The 16,117-nt window shown below is 36.7% G+C and overlaps 1 protein-coding gene across 4 annotated transcripts in view; it reads right to left on the bottom strand.

Annotated features, from left to right (window-relative positions):
- Positions 1 to 795: 795 nt before the first annotated feature.
- The window catches only part of LOC144316161 (uncharacterized), a 75,309-nt gene continuing 59,987 nt past the window's right edge, over positions 796 to 16,117 (bottom strand). For all 4 annotated transcript variants that reach the window (XR_013382017.1, XM_077901737.1, XM_077901731.1 and 1 more), the window contains one exon: positions 796 to 4,447. The gene's annotated coding sequence lies outside the window, so the exon portion shown is untranslated. The remainder of the gene's footprint in view (positions 4,448 to 16,117) is intronic.

Below are 16,117 nucleotides of genomic sequence, written 5' to 3'. Positions count from 1 at the left end.
TGTATCTCAAGCCTGTGATTAATGGACAATCCTGGACATTTGGCAGCCTGGAGTCTGTAATATAGATCAGCTGCCCCCACCCAGTGGTAGCCAAGACAACAAGAATTGATAATAATTGTTTCTCCATCAGCTATGATTCATGTGTCTTCTAAGGGGAGTAAAGCAGATTTACCACAGGTAGTGTCAGAGAAGATATTGAGCCAAATTCAGTAAAAATAGATAAATCTTACTATTCCATTTAGCTTTTAATTTTTTTCACTTAGACAGAATCAGTTGAAAAAAAATGAAGAAGGGGATCCCTGGGTGGCTCAGCGGTTTGGCACCTGCCTTTGGCCTACGACATGATCCTGGAGTCCCGGGATCAAATCCTACATCAGGCTCCCTACGTGGAGCCTGCTTCTCCCTCTGCTTCTCTCTCTCTCTCTCTCTCTGTCTCTCATGAATAAATAAATAAAATCTTTAAATAAAAAAAAAAGAAGAAGAAAACGCTGATGTGCCAGGAACTAAGAAGATATGAAACCAAATAATATTCTTTGCTGCTTGCAGGGTACATGCAGATAATGATGCAGGAAAGTTCCTGTGCCAATGTCACAGCAGCATGAAAACCCTTATATTCAGGGAGACCTAACTAACAGTGTGAAGCTGGGCAAACCCTGCCCAGGCAGACAATTTACTTCAATTAACAGGCTAACAAAGAAAATTAATTCTTAAGAAAGAAAAAGGGAATGAGGAAAAATGTGATATAGGAGAAATATATTTCTAATTCACTTAATAAATAACATACTAAAGGCAATAGACTTAATAATTATCTTCATTTAATCCAAGAGATGAAAACAAATAACATCATTACCTGCCAAAGACATTTTCCAGAGATCCCAGTTTCCCATAAAAATCAACCAAATTCCAATTTATAAAGCTTTGATTTCTGTAATTCATGATTTAAGATAACTACAAATATGCTTTTCCATGCTTAGATTCCACTTGAAACATTTCAGATTATAGAAGAATCTTCAAGTAAATGATTTTAGTGTTTGAATTTAAATGTATTCACATAAAATCCTCTATTTTCAAAGAGGGAAAACAAATTTTAAAACTTTTAATATATTGGACTATAAAAATTTATGCTGAAATTTTATAAAAACTATTTTATATTTAACCCATTACTAGCCCAAATATTTTTGTATTATAAAAACTAAAAACTATTAATTTTACTGAATAGAAAGCATTTTAAAACTGATTTTTAATAATACCAGGACAAAGTTGACAGCATTATCAGTCTATACACGATGTCTTTCCTTTGCATTTGAATCTCTCTAAATGAGAAACATCTGGTTGTGTTCAACATGTATCATTTATTTGATGTGGGTAATAACTTGTGGAAGAACAATTCTGATTTCCTCCAGCTGAACTATGGAAAGGTTGCCACTTTATTATCAGCAATAGCATTCATTATTTACAACCTGATCTTGATATATGGGCCCCAGAGAAAATACCAGAAGGTAAATCTTATTTTGTGGTATACTACTTTTAATTAAGAAATGATGGGATCCCTGGGTGGCTCAGCCGTTGAGCGCCTGCCTTCAGCCCAGGGTGTGATCCTGGAGACCTGGGATCGAGTTCCGCATCAGGCTCCCTGCATGGAGCCTGCTTCTCCCTCTGCCTGTGTCTCTGCTTCTTTCTCTCTCTGTGTCTCTCATGAATAAATAAAATTTTTAAAAAAAGAAATGATATGGCTCAAATTTTAAAATTTGAATAATTGATGAAATACATCATATTTTTATAAATAGTACTTTGTTACTAATTATTAATATTCACTTCAAGAAATATTTACTGAGTGCCTAATCTGATGTAAAGAGTCCAAAAAGATGAGTAATACACAAATCCCTGCTCTGAAAAGGCTATAATCTAGTACAGGAAATAAAAAATAATTTATGCATTCTTAGAAGATAGAGTAAAGGAAGTGGCACAAAAAATAATAGGAAGAGAATTTAAACAAGAAAACAACTCCAAGGAATTTGATGTACCAGGAAAATCTTCATAGAGGATTTAAAGATGGCTCTTGAAGAATAGTTTAGGGCATGTGGATTAGAAGGAGAAAAGGAGGATATTCCACACAGAGAAAGCACAAATGCAAAGATATGGAGATGGAAAAGCAGGGGTTGTGTTAGTGCATCAGTGAAAAGTCCAATTTCATTAAAATATAAGAAGTCTATAAGGAAATAATTGGGAGTAAACCTGAGAAAGTAGCTTGTAGGTACATTATGACTGTATTCTGAAGTAATAAATTGTGGAAGGGGTTTGAGCAGGTGGAGTGATGTGATCAGATCAGGCCAGCAGAGGATTATACCATCAACCATGTGCATTGTGGGAAAGAGATGGGAGGCTCTGTGAGCCCGGGCAGGAAGTAACAGAGACCAAGATTAGGGTAGTTACCTCGGAGATGGAAGAAAGTAAAGATTCATCGGACAGAGGGACCCTGGACAACAGGGCATATAACTGAATATAGGAAACAGAAAAGACAAAATAACAGTTTGGCTTCTCGGGACTACAAAATCAGTGTTGTGATCGATAGTAACAGGTAAGGCCAGACAAAAATGGATTTTGCATGAGAAATTGGTGAGTTCCATTTTGAACAAGCAGAATTCAAGATTTTAGAAAGATGTCACGGGAGAGAGGTCAAAAAACTATATTAACCTTCTTCCCCCACATAAATAGCAACCTTGCTAGCATGAAGAATCATGCATGGTGCTAATTCAGTTGCCAAATCCCCTGAAAATGGCTTGCTTGAAGCCTGGTTTTATTTTTGTCCACCTCCCTGGTCTCCTTTCACTCGCATTTAAAGTAGAATTGATCTTTCTGGCTCTTGTTATTACTACTCACATATCCTTCTAACTCAAGCATATTTGTTAATTTCTCATCAAGCACATTTCTCCTCTCTTTTAACACCATCCTAAAAGAATTCGTGCCCACAAAGTTTTACACCTTTATACTAAATTCAATAGAGATTATATTCCCCCCCAACAATGCTCTTTTTTGTTTCACTTCAGTTAATGCATTTTAAATAAATTTATTAAAAAAAAAAGAACAATTCCATTTTCCCTCAGTGCTGGTTTCCATATTTCTTTTTTTCATTGATATTTGACAGCAAATGGGTGCTGTTTTTCTGGAAAGATTTGATGAGTTCACAAACCTGCAAATTTTTATCACCTTTGTTCAACAAATGTTTCAAAAGTAGTGTAACTATAAACTCCTAAGACAACAACATATAGACAAAATAAGCCCAAATTCAAGGTCCATTGTTAGGATCTTATCACTTTATTGCTTTAACGTCTCTCCAACCCTGTCTCCTTCCCTGGCAAATGCCCTAATCAAATCATGAGTGGCTCCTGCTTTTATGCACCCACAGCACTTTCTAGTGTAAACCATTATACAATGGTTATGGTGTAATGTTATAGTGTAATCATTGTCTTTCTATCAAGGTGTGAGATCCTTGAAGACAGGGATCATCCTATTTTAATTTTTTTTAAAGATTTTATATATTTATTTGATAGAAAGAGAGAGAAAGCACACAGTAAGGGGAAGAGGGAGAGAGAGAAGCAGACTCCTGTTGAGCAAGGAACTTGACGCAGGGCTCAATCCCTGGACCCTGGGATTATGATCTGAGCTGAAGGGCTGAAGAAGGTAAACCCTTAATGGACTGAACCACCCAGGTGCCCCATTTTAATTTTTATGTGCCTCCTGCCTGGTGCAGTTGCTGACACATAACATGTGGCCTAATGTTTGATGAATAAATACACGAAGAAGTGAACGTGCTGAAGTTAGAACTAACGACCATTCAGAAGAAAGGGCTTTAGAAGAACTGTGCTTAAAATGTCATATTTATTTCCTTGATTCTCTCTCCTTATGGTAGTTTTCAATTTGCTTAATTACACATAAAGCCAACCAAATTAAAATTAATTTTAAAAGGCATGAGGTAACGTATCATATGATTAACAAAATCAATATATGTTATATATATCCTTTTAAATCAATATTGTCAGCATTGTTTATAAAATATCTTTAATGGCACATACTGTTCTCTTTGAAAACAGTATCATAATATTTTTGCCTATCCTTCTATATATTAGTCCTTTGGATAATGTCTAAATTTTTAAGATTATATGTATCACTGTAAGAAACAATGCTATCATTAAATAGCTATCAGGCAAATAACTCTAAATGTTCAGCCCTACACCACATTACTAATTATATTATTTAATCTTCATGATTTTCTATAAGATAGATATAATTATCCATATTTACAGTTGAGGAAATAGATTCAGTGGGAAGAAAAAAATAACTTACTTTAAGTCACACAACCAGTAAGAAGTAGAGGAGCTATTTGAATCAAGATTTTTCTGATGCCACATCTTCTCTATGACCAGGAAAACCACAGCTTTGATTGGACCTTTAAAATTAAATTCAAGAAGACAAATTATTGAGGCAAAGAGACCAACATTTTAAAATGCCGTGAGCACATCTGAAAATGTATCTATCTCCTAATCGGCATTAAAAGTAATAAAGTTTTAAACATTTGCCATTTTTAGAGATGAATATTTTAACTCTTATTTATTATCCTTTCTTTGATTATTAAGTTAACTAAAAACTGATTAACTAGTTTCTTATGACTTACAGTCATTTTTGTCTCATCTTGGAGAAATACATGTTCATATACTTTTGCCATTTTTCTCTTAAGCCTTTTGTGTTTTATAGATTGATTCATGTAACCTCTATATACTACAGATATCATATCTTTCATATTTGTGATAGTTTCCTAGTTCAGACAATTTTGTTTCAATTTTTTGGCATAGAAAAATTTTCTCATTTTTTGGTTCATTTTAGCAGACAAATTTTTAGAGTAGTTTCAGGTTCAAAGCAAAATACAGTAGAAAGTACAGAGATTTCCCATATTCCTCCTTTCCCTACACATACTCAGCCTCCTCTGTTATCAACATTCCCCATCAGACTGGTACATTTGTTATAAATGATGAGCCTATACTGACATATCATTATCACTCAAATACCATAGTTGATATTAGGCCTCTCTTGGTGATATACATCCTAAGGGTTCGGCAATTGCTTAATGACATGTATCTACCATTATAGTATCTTAACATGTACATTTTTTAAAAGTTAATTCTATCAGACCTCAATTTAGTTGTCTTTTGTATGTTGTAAAGATTTATTTATTAGATGAACATTTTCAAGTATTAGGTGAATTTTCTTTACAAATATTTTGTTTTAATATAAGTTACATAATCATTTTTATACTGACTTATTTTAGACATACCAAAAAACACATGGAATGATGTAAATACACAAAGCTAAATACAGCTTAAAAAAAATAACATTACTGAGCCTATGTAAACATCCCAGTAACATATCCTTCCCTTCTCTCTAGAGGTTTTTGCAATTCTGGTTGTGGCTTTATCATTCCCAAGAATCTTTTATCATATATTTTGTTACATATTTTATATCATTTTGCATTTATGCAATTTTGTATATACGGCTTTGCTTTGCATACATAAAATTATTTTGTATATGCTATTGTTTCACAAGTACTACCCTACTTATGAATTCTCTAAAGGTTACTTCTTTCATTTAATAATATGTTTTGAGATTTATCTATGTTGATACAAATAATAAATAACTTATTTCCTACTAAGTTAGCCATTTTAAAAATTAAGTCCTGATGTTTTATCTTGGATCCTTCTAAGAAATAGACTCTGAGATGAAGCTTCAAGTGTAAGTAATTTATCTGATCATACAAATAACCTTGGCAGAGTGGGGAAACAAGACAGGGAAGAAAAGAGAGCAGATTAGGAGTGCATTATATGAACTGGTGCAGCCACTATGGAAAACAGTGGGGAGATTCCTCAATAAATTAAAAAGAGAACTACCATATGATCTAGCAGTCCCACTGCTGGATATATATCTGAATGAAATGAAATCACTGTCTCAAAGAGATATCTTCACTCCCGTGTTCATTGTGGCATTATTTACAATAGTCAGAGCATGGAAACAACCTAAGTGTCCAACAGTGAATGGATTAAAAAATACTATTCAGCCATAAAAAAGAAGGAAATCCTGCCATTTGTGACAACATAGAGGAACCTGAAGAGCATTATGCTAATTGAAGTAAGACAGACAGGGCAAGGCAAATAATGTGTGACCTCATTTATTTGTGCAATCTAAAGAAACTGAACTCATAAAAACAGAGTAAATTGGTGGTTGCCAGGGGTGAGTGGGTGGGGGAAATGGGCAAAGGGGTCAAAGGGTACACATTTCCAGTTATAAGATGAGTAAGTTCTGGAAATCTAATGTACAGCATGTTGACTATAGTTAATACTGTCTTGTATACTTGAAAATTGCTAAGAGAATAGATCTTAAAGGTTTTCACCATACACACCATAAAAGGTAACTATGTGAGGTGACAGATGTGTTAACTAATCTTTTGTGGCAATCATTTTGCAATATATTCCTATATCAAATCATCTTATACTTCTCAAAATTATATAATATATCAATTATATCTCAATAAAAATGTGGAAATAGAAGACTGTGTATGAATCCAGCTACCACCAGTGGGTGGGTGACTGGAGCATCATCCTGCAGATAATGGTATAAAACACATGCCTCAAAGAATACTTACTCATTAACTCCCATCAGTTATTATTTAAAAGCTGTTCCTGGGGTATGTTAATTCCCTAGCATTTCTGACCTGCAGACTTGACACTTGGACAAAATCAAGCAGAGAAATACAGATGTCACCCTTTGGAAGTCACCTGAGTACACCAAAATGGTACAATCCAAGGCAAAGAGGGAAGATGACTGTAGCATCTACTATAGCCACAGAGGGCATGGTGAAACATATCTCTGTTCCTTGCTAGGAATGATGTAATTTGCCACAATTCCTTTAGAAAGACAGCTGACTATATATCAAGAGCCTTAGAAATGCTGATACTAAGGGCTACTCCATAGAAATAATTATATATATAATTATTTATATATGTATATATAATATAATTATATATAATATAGAATTATTATATATAATATATTTATAATAATTATATATATTATATATATGTTCATCACAGTGTTATCATAATGTTAAGAAATATAAATAATTTAAATGTCCAACAACAAATGAATCATTAGGAAAATTATGTGTCTGATGATGAAATTTTTCCATTAATGCTGAGAATATGAAGATTATATAGCTATATGAGAAAATATTTTTGAGGGAGAAAGAAAGCAAGAAAAAGAAGAAAGATGAGATGTAATATTTAAGAATGATAACACAATTGTTCTGGGGATTGGGCTTATGTAGTTATTTTTATGGTAAATGTTTTTAAAGCAATGTAAGTATTGCTACAAGGATCATCCAAAAAATATTTTCATATGTGCTTTCTATCTATAACTTCTGAGGTTCTATATACAATCTCATCTTGCCGTTGCAAAAATTTTATGAAATAATTGAGTTTAAGTATTAATGTCCTTATTTTACAGATGAGGAAATTAAGTTCCAGAAATGTCCAAATGGCTAGAAAGTGATGGAACTGTGATTAGACTAGATTTCTTTTGACTCCTGGCCCAGTGCTCTTTATGACAGTGGTACATATCTGTTATGTTTGCTTGCCCAGCACACTTTTATAGTAACTAGATTTCTTCTTTTATTTTCAAGAACCTCCTCATCTTCTCATCTTCAAGGGTGGGTAGTAGATCTTCAAGGGTGGGTAGTAGACTTAAGCCTAACAAGTGAGAGCCACAGTGATTGGTGAAGAACTGGGCATGTGACCCATGTTAGGCCAGCCAAGGACTTCTGATGGCTTCTTCCACTGACTGCTAAACTACTAGAAAATGGAAAGCTTGGAGTCACCCATGCTCATTTTTGTCAGCTCAGAAGAGAGTCTGCCTAAGAGTGGAGGAAAACAGAGCTAGAAATAGAGAGAGAGAGACAGATTTCTTATGACAGTGTTAAGGTACTCAGATATTCAGATCTGGCCACCCCTCAAGCTAAGGTTTACCTTGGCCTTTTCAGGTTTGTGAACCAATACATGCTTTTTTTTTTTTTTTTCTCGTTTTAATTAAGATAATTAGATTGAGGTTGCTGTCATTTTCATATAAAAGTATCCTGGCCAATATGGAGATCACTTGTTGTTACTTACAAATCTTAAAAATGTTGAGTTGGCCAAGCCGAGATAGGCTGCAGGATAATGAATGTTCCCCTCATACTAGCTAGAATGTGGTCCATCTGCTTATGCAGTAGCAAAGCAGATGGTTAAACCATTACCTGTCATACCTTTGGACTCAGGTTATGCATCTACTGAGGTTAGAACTTAAAGGAACTTGGTAAAAATATGTCAGGATCCTGGAGTATTATAGTCAATTCTCAATACTTTAATATTGACAGAAGAAGAAGAAGAAAGAAGAAGAAGAAGAAAGAAGAAGAAGAAGAAGAAGAAGAAGAAGAAGAAGAAGAAGAAGAAGAAGAAGAGGAGGAGGAGGAGGAGGAGGAGGAGGAGGAAGAGGAAGAAGAAGAGGAAGAGGGGAAAGAGGGGGAAGAAGAAGAGGAAGAAAACACAGTCTTGCTCTATGGCTACATCTAACAATCCAAGAGAGCTGAAATTCAAATAAGCCCTGTGCTTTAAAAATTGAAAAAGCCAAATTCTTCACTCCAAGAAAAAGTTAATGCATGGAAAGCCAAGGAGTCTGACAACAACATTGTGGATAAGAGGAGGATCTAGTAAAAGCTACAATTTGATTCTCTAGGCCCTTCCGAAGAACCTCAACTGCTACCCCCTGCCTGAAGAAGGTGTTAGGTATGAGGTTTTCAGGTGGAAATGACAGAAACTCCAATCCAATTATCTTAATTAAAAGACCATGGAAAGCAATTCCCCTGTCATACCTAATCTAGAGATACAGAGAGGATTAGTGATGACTTCTAATCCCAACCAATTGTTCTTTACCATTATAAACCTTTAATTTAAGAGTTGGAAGGTGGGTAGAGCATTGAGGCCTACTGCTAAGAAACAGAATCTACAGTCTCAGATTTCTCTTGAAACTATGATTCAACAGGATCTCAGTTTCCACTTACTAGTCACTAGTCTATAGCATTAACCAAATGCAAATGAACTAGATGCCTAGCAAGGTTTTATTTTTTTTATTATTTTTTATTTTTTTAAAGATTTTATTTATTTAGTCATGAGACACACACACACAGAGAGAGGCAGAGACACAGGCAGAGGGAGAAGCAGGCTCCATGCAGGGAGCCCGATGTGGGACTCGATCCCGGGTCTCCAGGATCACACCCTGGGCCGAAGGCAGATGCTCAACCGCTGAGCCACCCAGGCGTCCCCCTAGCAAGGTTTTAATGATGTTTTCCTTCCAAAAAAACTCCAAACCTGGCAAGCTAATGCTCATAAGTACTTAACCCCTAAGTATTCCCTCCACCATTAAAACCTCAATAGGAAGTGTGTTGCTAACATACAACAGCCACCAAAGATAGATATCAAATGTACCCACAAGAAGATAACTCCCAAGTAAAATCCACCATGATGCAGATTCCTGACCAAGGGATTCACTGTCCTTCCAGGTCAGTAAGAACCCCTAATGAGTAGAACAACTATTTATTTACTTTTTCCCTCTTCCCATTTCCAAATGAGAATTGTATTGAATTTAGGCTTTACTTACTCCACCATTGTCTATTATATTTGCTGTAGGTGGTTAAACAAATATATCGTTAGTCATAGACTGCCAGACAATACGAACTCATATCTGAGACTGACAGGCACAAAATAAAGATCCTGATCTCTAGAGGTAATAGGATAACTGTACAACACCGATTTTAACTCTTTAGACAGAAGATGAATGTAGTATTTGTTGTGCATAAAATAGTTGTTTTGTGTTACATAGGAGTAACGTAGGTATAAAAATAAATGTTGAGGTGAATCAATTAGAAGAAAGTGTATGTGTTTTGCTGGAAAACTAAATGCTCTATAATAGAGCTGTATTGATTTTACCTCTCAGGCATCCTTGGCAACAGAACCCCTCTTACAGACCTCTTTATGTTCAAAACATGATATTGGGATGGGCTACCCCAGGTCTAGGAGTGTATTCTGACACTATCGTTAACAATCAGAATCAATAATTACTGGGGCACCTGGGTGGCTCAGTGGTTGAGCATCTGCCTTTGGCTCAGGTCATGATCCTGAGCTCCTGGGATCAAGTGTCGCATCGGGCTACCCACAGGGACCCTGCTTCTCCCTCTGCCTACATCTCTGACTCTCTCTGTGTGTCTTTCATAAATAAATAAATAAAATCTTTTAAAAAATTTAAAAGAATCAATAACTTAAGAGATGGCACATGACCCAAGGCAGGTCAACCACATCAGCTTGAAGATTTTTGCTAGGGGTGACTGGGTGGCTCAGTCAGTTAAACATTTGGAGTCCTGAGATAGAGCCCCATGTCAGGCTCCCTGGTCAGTGGGGAGTCTGCTTCTCCTCCCTCTGCCCCTCCCCTGCCTCTCAGATAAATAAAATCTTTTTTAAAAAAAGATTTTTTGCTAAAATGTATTGGGAAGAAAGCACTCCTATTCCATTGGCATTGGCAAGTTGGTAAAATATCAGCCTGGAACAACCAATGCTCATCTTTGCTACCACTTAGAAAGCTTTTGCGGGTGGGGAAGGGGCAGAGAGAAAGAGAGACAGAGACAGAGCGAATATCAAGCAGGCTCCATGCCCAGCACAGAGCCTGATGCAGAGCTCGATCTCACAACCCTGAGATCATGACCTGAGCTGAAATAAAAACTTAGACACTTAACTGCCTGAACCACCCAGTTATCCCATGACTTAGAAAGCTTTTGAGGATGAAACCACCAAGAAAGAAGATTTGAAAGGTGCAGAGAGAGGGAGACTTTTGATAACATTGTGTGAGCACCTAAATTTATTCATGCCCAAAGCTCATATATACAACCTGCATTTCTCAGTTATTTGAGCCATTAAATTCCATTTTCTGCTGCAGTAGGTTCAAGATGTATTTCTGAAATTTTGAAGTCCTAATAAACATATTTCTAGTCTTACCCTCTACTTCAAAACTCAAACTTTTATTTTCTAAATCTTTCTGACATATAGTATTTATTGAATTTCTCAAGAAAGAAAGCTTGCACAGAAAAACTTCCTAATTCCTTAAAATTCACTTAGTTGTCTTAAGATTATGAAGATTTGAAGAAAATCAAGAGCTTGGAGGTCATGTGTGGTTCAGTCACAGAAGCAGAGTCACTATGAGTGCTTCAGGATAAGAGACAAAACTTACATAGTTGTAGAAAGAGCTAGGGAATTGTCAGTGCAGAAGGGAAAAATAGGAGGATCAAAGAAGGAGTCTCTAATGAGTCCTTCTGAAGCACTGCTCTGACTAAAAATGTCCATAATTTCAGGGGATTCTGAGAAGACCAGCACATCTAGCCACCAAAGTGGGACTATGGCAGGGAGGTCTATGAAAGGCTTTTGTCAAAGTACAGCCATACATTTGGTGATATGCCAGGAAATGCTTTTTTTTTTTTAGAATTTTTTATTTATTTTAGAGAGAAAGAGAAAATCGTTGAAGCAGAGTCCCTGTTGAAGCAGAGTCCCTGCACTCCCAATCGTTGAGTGCAGAGCCCAACACAGGGCTTGATCCTAGGGAGATCGTGATCTGAGTAAAAATTGAGCGTTGGCTGCTCAACCAAGTGAGCCACCAAAGTGCCCCCTGGAACTGCTCTTACTCATGAGGGCCAAGAGCTGTGAAGAGGCACCTCTCTGTCACTGTATCTGACCACAAAGCCCTCTAGAGAATAAACGCTGCTGTTTCACACAAATCTGAGGCAAGTTCTCCTTTGGTCAACTTTTATTTGTAATCTTACAGAGAACAGGATTCTAGGAAATGCTCTCAGCTTACCCAAGTTGACACAGTACAATCCAAAACAGTTCTCTCCTAGTCTATTTGTCATCAGTGCATACGTTTCCCCACATAAAACAAAAGAAAAACCATACTTCTGCCTAACATCATGCAACTCTCTCTTGCTTAACTGAAAATACACTATTCCTCTCCCCAAAGAATATACAAAATGCCATCTTAGAGTGATTTCTTCTCTACACTCCTTTTTTGATATCCTATAACCTAATAAGCCATCAGCTTAACCATTATCTTATTTATACAGTAGGGAAATAGGAAGGGGAAAGAAGAAAGGAATATGATCATTTAGTGTAGGTAAAAAATAAGTTCAGGTCAAAATAAGGAGGAAATACTCATAACTACAACACTGCTTATTTCACCAGCTGGTCATATAATTATAGCTGATATTTATGACCTTCTTCACCAGCCAGTCCATAGTCCCTTTGCTCTCAGCAAATGTTTCAGTTGGTGGTAGTTTTCTTCCTAGTAAGATCATCAGAGCTTTCATTTCAAAATAGTCTATACCTTTACCAGCCCTGCCTCTGTTGGTTAGTTATAATTTTTCATTAACTTTTATCATAGGATATGAAAGTACTATGGTGTACCTCAAAGAATGCCCCCATTCCAAATATACTCCTTGTTCTCCATTGTAAGGAGTAACCCAATTTCCCCTTCATAGGATCAATCACTCCCAATAGTACAATAACCCCTCTTCTTGCCAATGGCTTAGGTGGCATGAGGAGCCCACAGTGGCCAGTTGGTCTCAACAATCAGCTTAGTGAATCCCTTTTTATGGCCTCTTAGGGAAGTATCCCTCCCTTGGAAACTAAGACCTCCAAACCAGCAGAGCCAAAAGTTGCAGGAATAAGAAGAAAAATGTTCACAGATAGACACTCCCATTTCTGCCCCCCTGAATCTTAGCCATGCAGAAAACACTACCATATTTTGGTCTCAGATTCAGATAATATAGCTAATCCTGTAAGACATTACTTCAGCTCCCAAAGGTGTTACTGTCCAGCTGGCACCACAGCTGAGTTTCCACACCGTTCTATCAGGCCAGCTGCTGCAGGGTGATGGGTAGCATGCTAAGTTCAGTGAATTCTATGAACACAAGCCCATTGCCATGCTTCATTTGTTGTAAAATGAGTTCATTAGTCAGGGGTAATGCAGTGTGGAATTCTATGGTGTTAAATAAGGCATTCCATAAGTCCAAGGGTGATGGTCTTGGCAGAACCTACAGATAGGGAAGGCAATTCCAAATCCAGAGGAGGATCTATTCCAGTGAAAATAAAGCAGAATGATGGAAGTAATTCAATGTAATCATCCTACCAGCAGGTGGCTGGCAAGACTACCAGGGGAATGGTGCCATATTAGTGTCTCAGATTTTGCCTGTTGGCAGGTTGGACATTCAGCACTTGCTGTGGCCAGATCAGCCTTGTGTTGCTGCGTCCATATAAAACCTCCACCCTTGTCTCCACAGCCATTTTCTATGTTTATTTGGCGAAGACAGCAGTAGCTAGGGATAGAATTTCACTGACATCCACTCAATAGCAACTTTTCAAGCGATTATTAGAATCCTCCTTTGCTGATGTCACTCTTTGTTGACTTTTAACATAAATTGCAAAAATCTTTCATCAGAAGTCTATCTACAGATCTCTTCCCTAGATTATCTTGTAACCAATTTTCTGATTGTGTTCCTTCCAAGTCTCTGACTATTATTCTAAACATTAAACACTGCATATGGATCAGGGTAGATCCATGTCTCTGGCCATCGCTTCTTCTAGGAAGAAATGAACAACCATATGCCGTGCTTTGAGTGCTGCCCAATGTAAGGATTTCCCTCGCCACTGTCCCTTAGGGCTATCACTGAGTGGAGCTATAATCCGGCAGATATCCTCGTTAGGTCATGCCAGCATATTGTACATATTTACCACATGTAAACCAAACTACAGATTTTGTTCTTCCTTAGTAGGCTGGTCATAGGGGTCTCCCTCTCAGGTCATTGGTACAGGGTGAGATGGAGGAAGCAATGTAGGCAGAAATAGGGGCCATGAGCATCTGCGATACTTGCTCTGTTTGATCCTACTACTTTTGACTTGCCTAATAACAAATCAGAAGCCACTTTTCCAAAGGGGGAAAGTTTTCTGCAGAGAATGCAAAGCTTTGCTCCAAAATTATTAAAGCTCTATAGTATGACTCACTTGTAGGGATTGCCAAAGGTTCTAGTCAGCATTCCAGTCCACTTCTGACCCCTCAAGAGCCATCAGATCTGCTCAGTATGGCAGCCCGGACCTGAGATAGAGACTTCTCTTTCTCTGGTTCTACTCAAAACTACCAGCCTTTGGAGATATTTGGTAAAGAAGTTGGGATAGCATATACACTGTCTCCAAGAATCCAAAGAGGCCTACAAGGGGTTTGTCTCTTTCTTAGTGTTAATAAGGCAGGTACGGTGGTAGCTTCCCTTCATCCTCAAAAGAACATATCAACATATTCCAGGCCAGCAGACCTCCAGATATTACACGAAGGAGACAAACCCCTGAACATTCATGTGGTATTTCTATGTTATACAAGGGCTTACATTTCCAGTGTGGTGAGTTTTTCTCTTGTATGTTATGAGAAGATTAGTTTTCTGAAAAGTATCATTACTAATAAGGAAGAGCTAAGTGATAGTGAACAGAATCTTCAAAGCAACTGTAAGTAATGTTCTGAAAGAAAGCAGAACACTAAGATAAGAAATGAAACCAAATGCTAAAAACCTAATGGCAATTTGGAGAAAAAAAAAAAAAGAGAGCCTACAGGGTATGAAATCACAGACTTAGAATATGAAATTACTCCTCTTCTGCCACTAAAAAGAGAATGCCACATTCAGGAGGAATTCTGCAGGTCCTTATCTTCTTCTTTATATTTTTTCCTTGTTTTAACCATTTGGTATCTCTTTTACTCTCATCCTCATGCTGAGTTCTATCAATTATCCCTACCATAAACTATTAATTTCTAGTTCCTCCTTGCTGCCCATAAGATAAAAAGCAAAAACCTCATAGCCAAAGTCTTTTTCAGATATGACCCCACCATATATCTTTCCAGCCTCAGCCATCCATGTAATCTATTCTCAAACCATGCTGAATTCCCCACCTTTCCTCAAATACGTTGTATGTTTTCACAATTACCAGTCTTTGCATGTCCTGGTCCCTCTCCTAGAAATGACCTCCCTCCTCTTCGGGATTGCTCAATTCAACCTCAAGATTCAACTCAAATATCATTTCTTCTCTGATTTCCCTTATTTCCCTAATCCCCCCAAATAAGTGGATCAGTCTCATCTCTCATCTCTGGGTCCCCCACAGCATTTGGATCATAATTGTTAGAGTGCTCACCACAAGAGATTGTTGTGTTTTTTTTTTTAATTTACATATGCCTATTTCAGTGAATAGAATAAAGAAAGAGCATAACAAACATTTGTTCAACAAATGAATGGTTGGATTTATTAACTTGTGGTTTGCCAAGATCCTCCACTGTAGAGCCCCATCTATTCACCTGCAATTTGCCATTGATTTTATTTTAAATCTTTAAGAGGAAAGTTATTTTTCCAAAACAGCTACATAAGCAATTATCTAAAGTCATTAACAGAATGTTCCTTTGAAATAAATTGTTTAGAGGTCATTTAGAAGTCTGGTATTTAATGTCTAATTTGTTGGTATTTTTGGTCAACCTTTGCATGAATCTGTACATAAGAAAGAGAACTGACCAGTTAATTAAAAAGTTGATCCTTTTATAGTTTACTCTAAATCATATACTTATCTCAGCCAGAATAGTGGGCAGAAACCTTTATTAAGGGTTGTTTTCCAATATACCTGTGTGACATTTGATGCATCATCCCTCTATTGCTCAGTTATCTCTCCACTGTAAAATGAAAGTAATTTTTGCCCATCTTACAGATTTCTTAAAAATTATAGTTTATTAAGTGAGTACAAACACTAGTCAAATGCAAGAATTATGAGTATTTTTTGTATCTGATAAACATACTGATATATTTAGTGAGTACCAATGATTTGGGTACTCTAGGATTTATTTAATATTATATCTCTACCAACCTGCACAATGTCTGAGCAAAATAGAAACCTAATTAACATTTATTTTTCAAAGAAAA

Source organism: Canis aureus, chromosome 1, assembly GCF_053574225.1.
Source record: "Canis aureus isolate CA01 chromosome 1, VMU_Caureus_v.1.0, whole genome shotgun sequence".
In the NCBI taxonomy this organism is placed as follows: domain Eukaryota; kingdom Metazoa; phylum Chordata; class Mammalia; order Carnivora; family Canidae; genus Canis; species Canis aureus.
The sequence above is the reverse complement of the archived record's forward strand: the minus strand, read 5'-3'. Positions and strand labels throughout refer to the sequence as shown.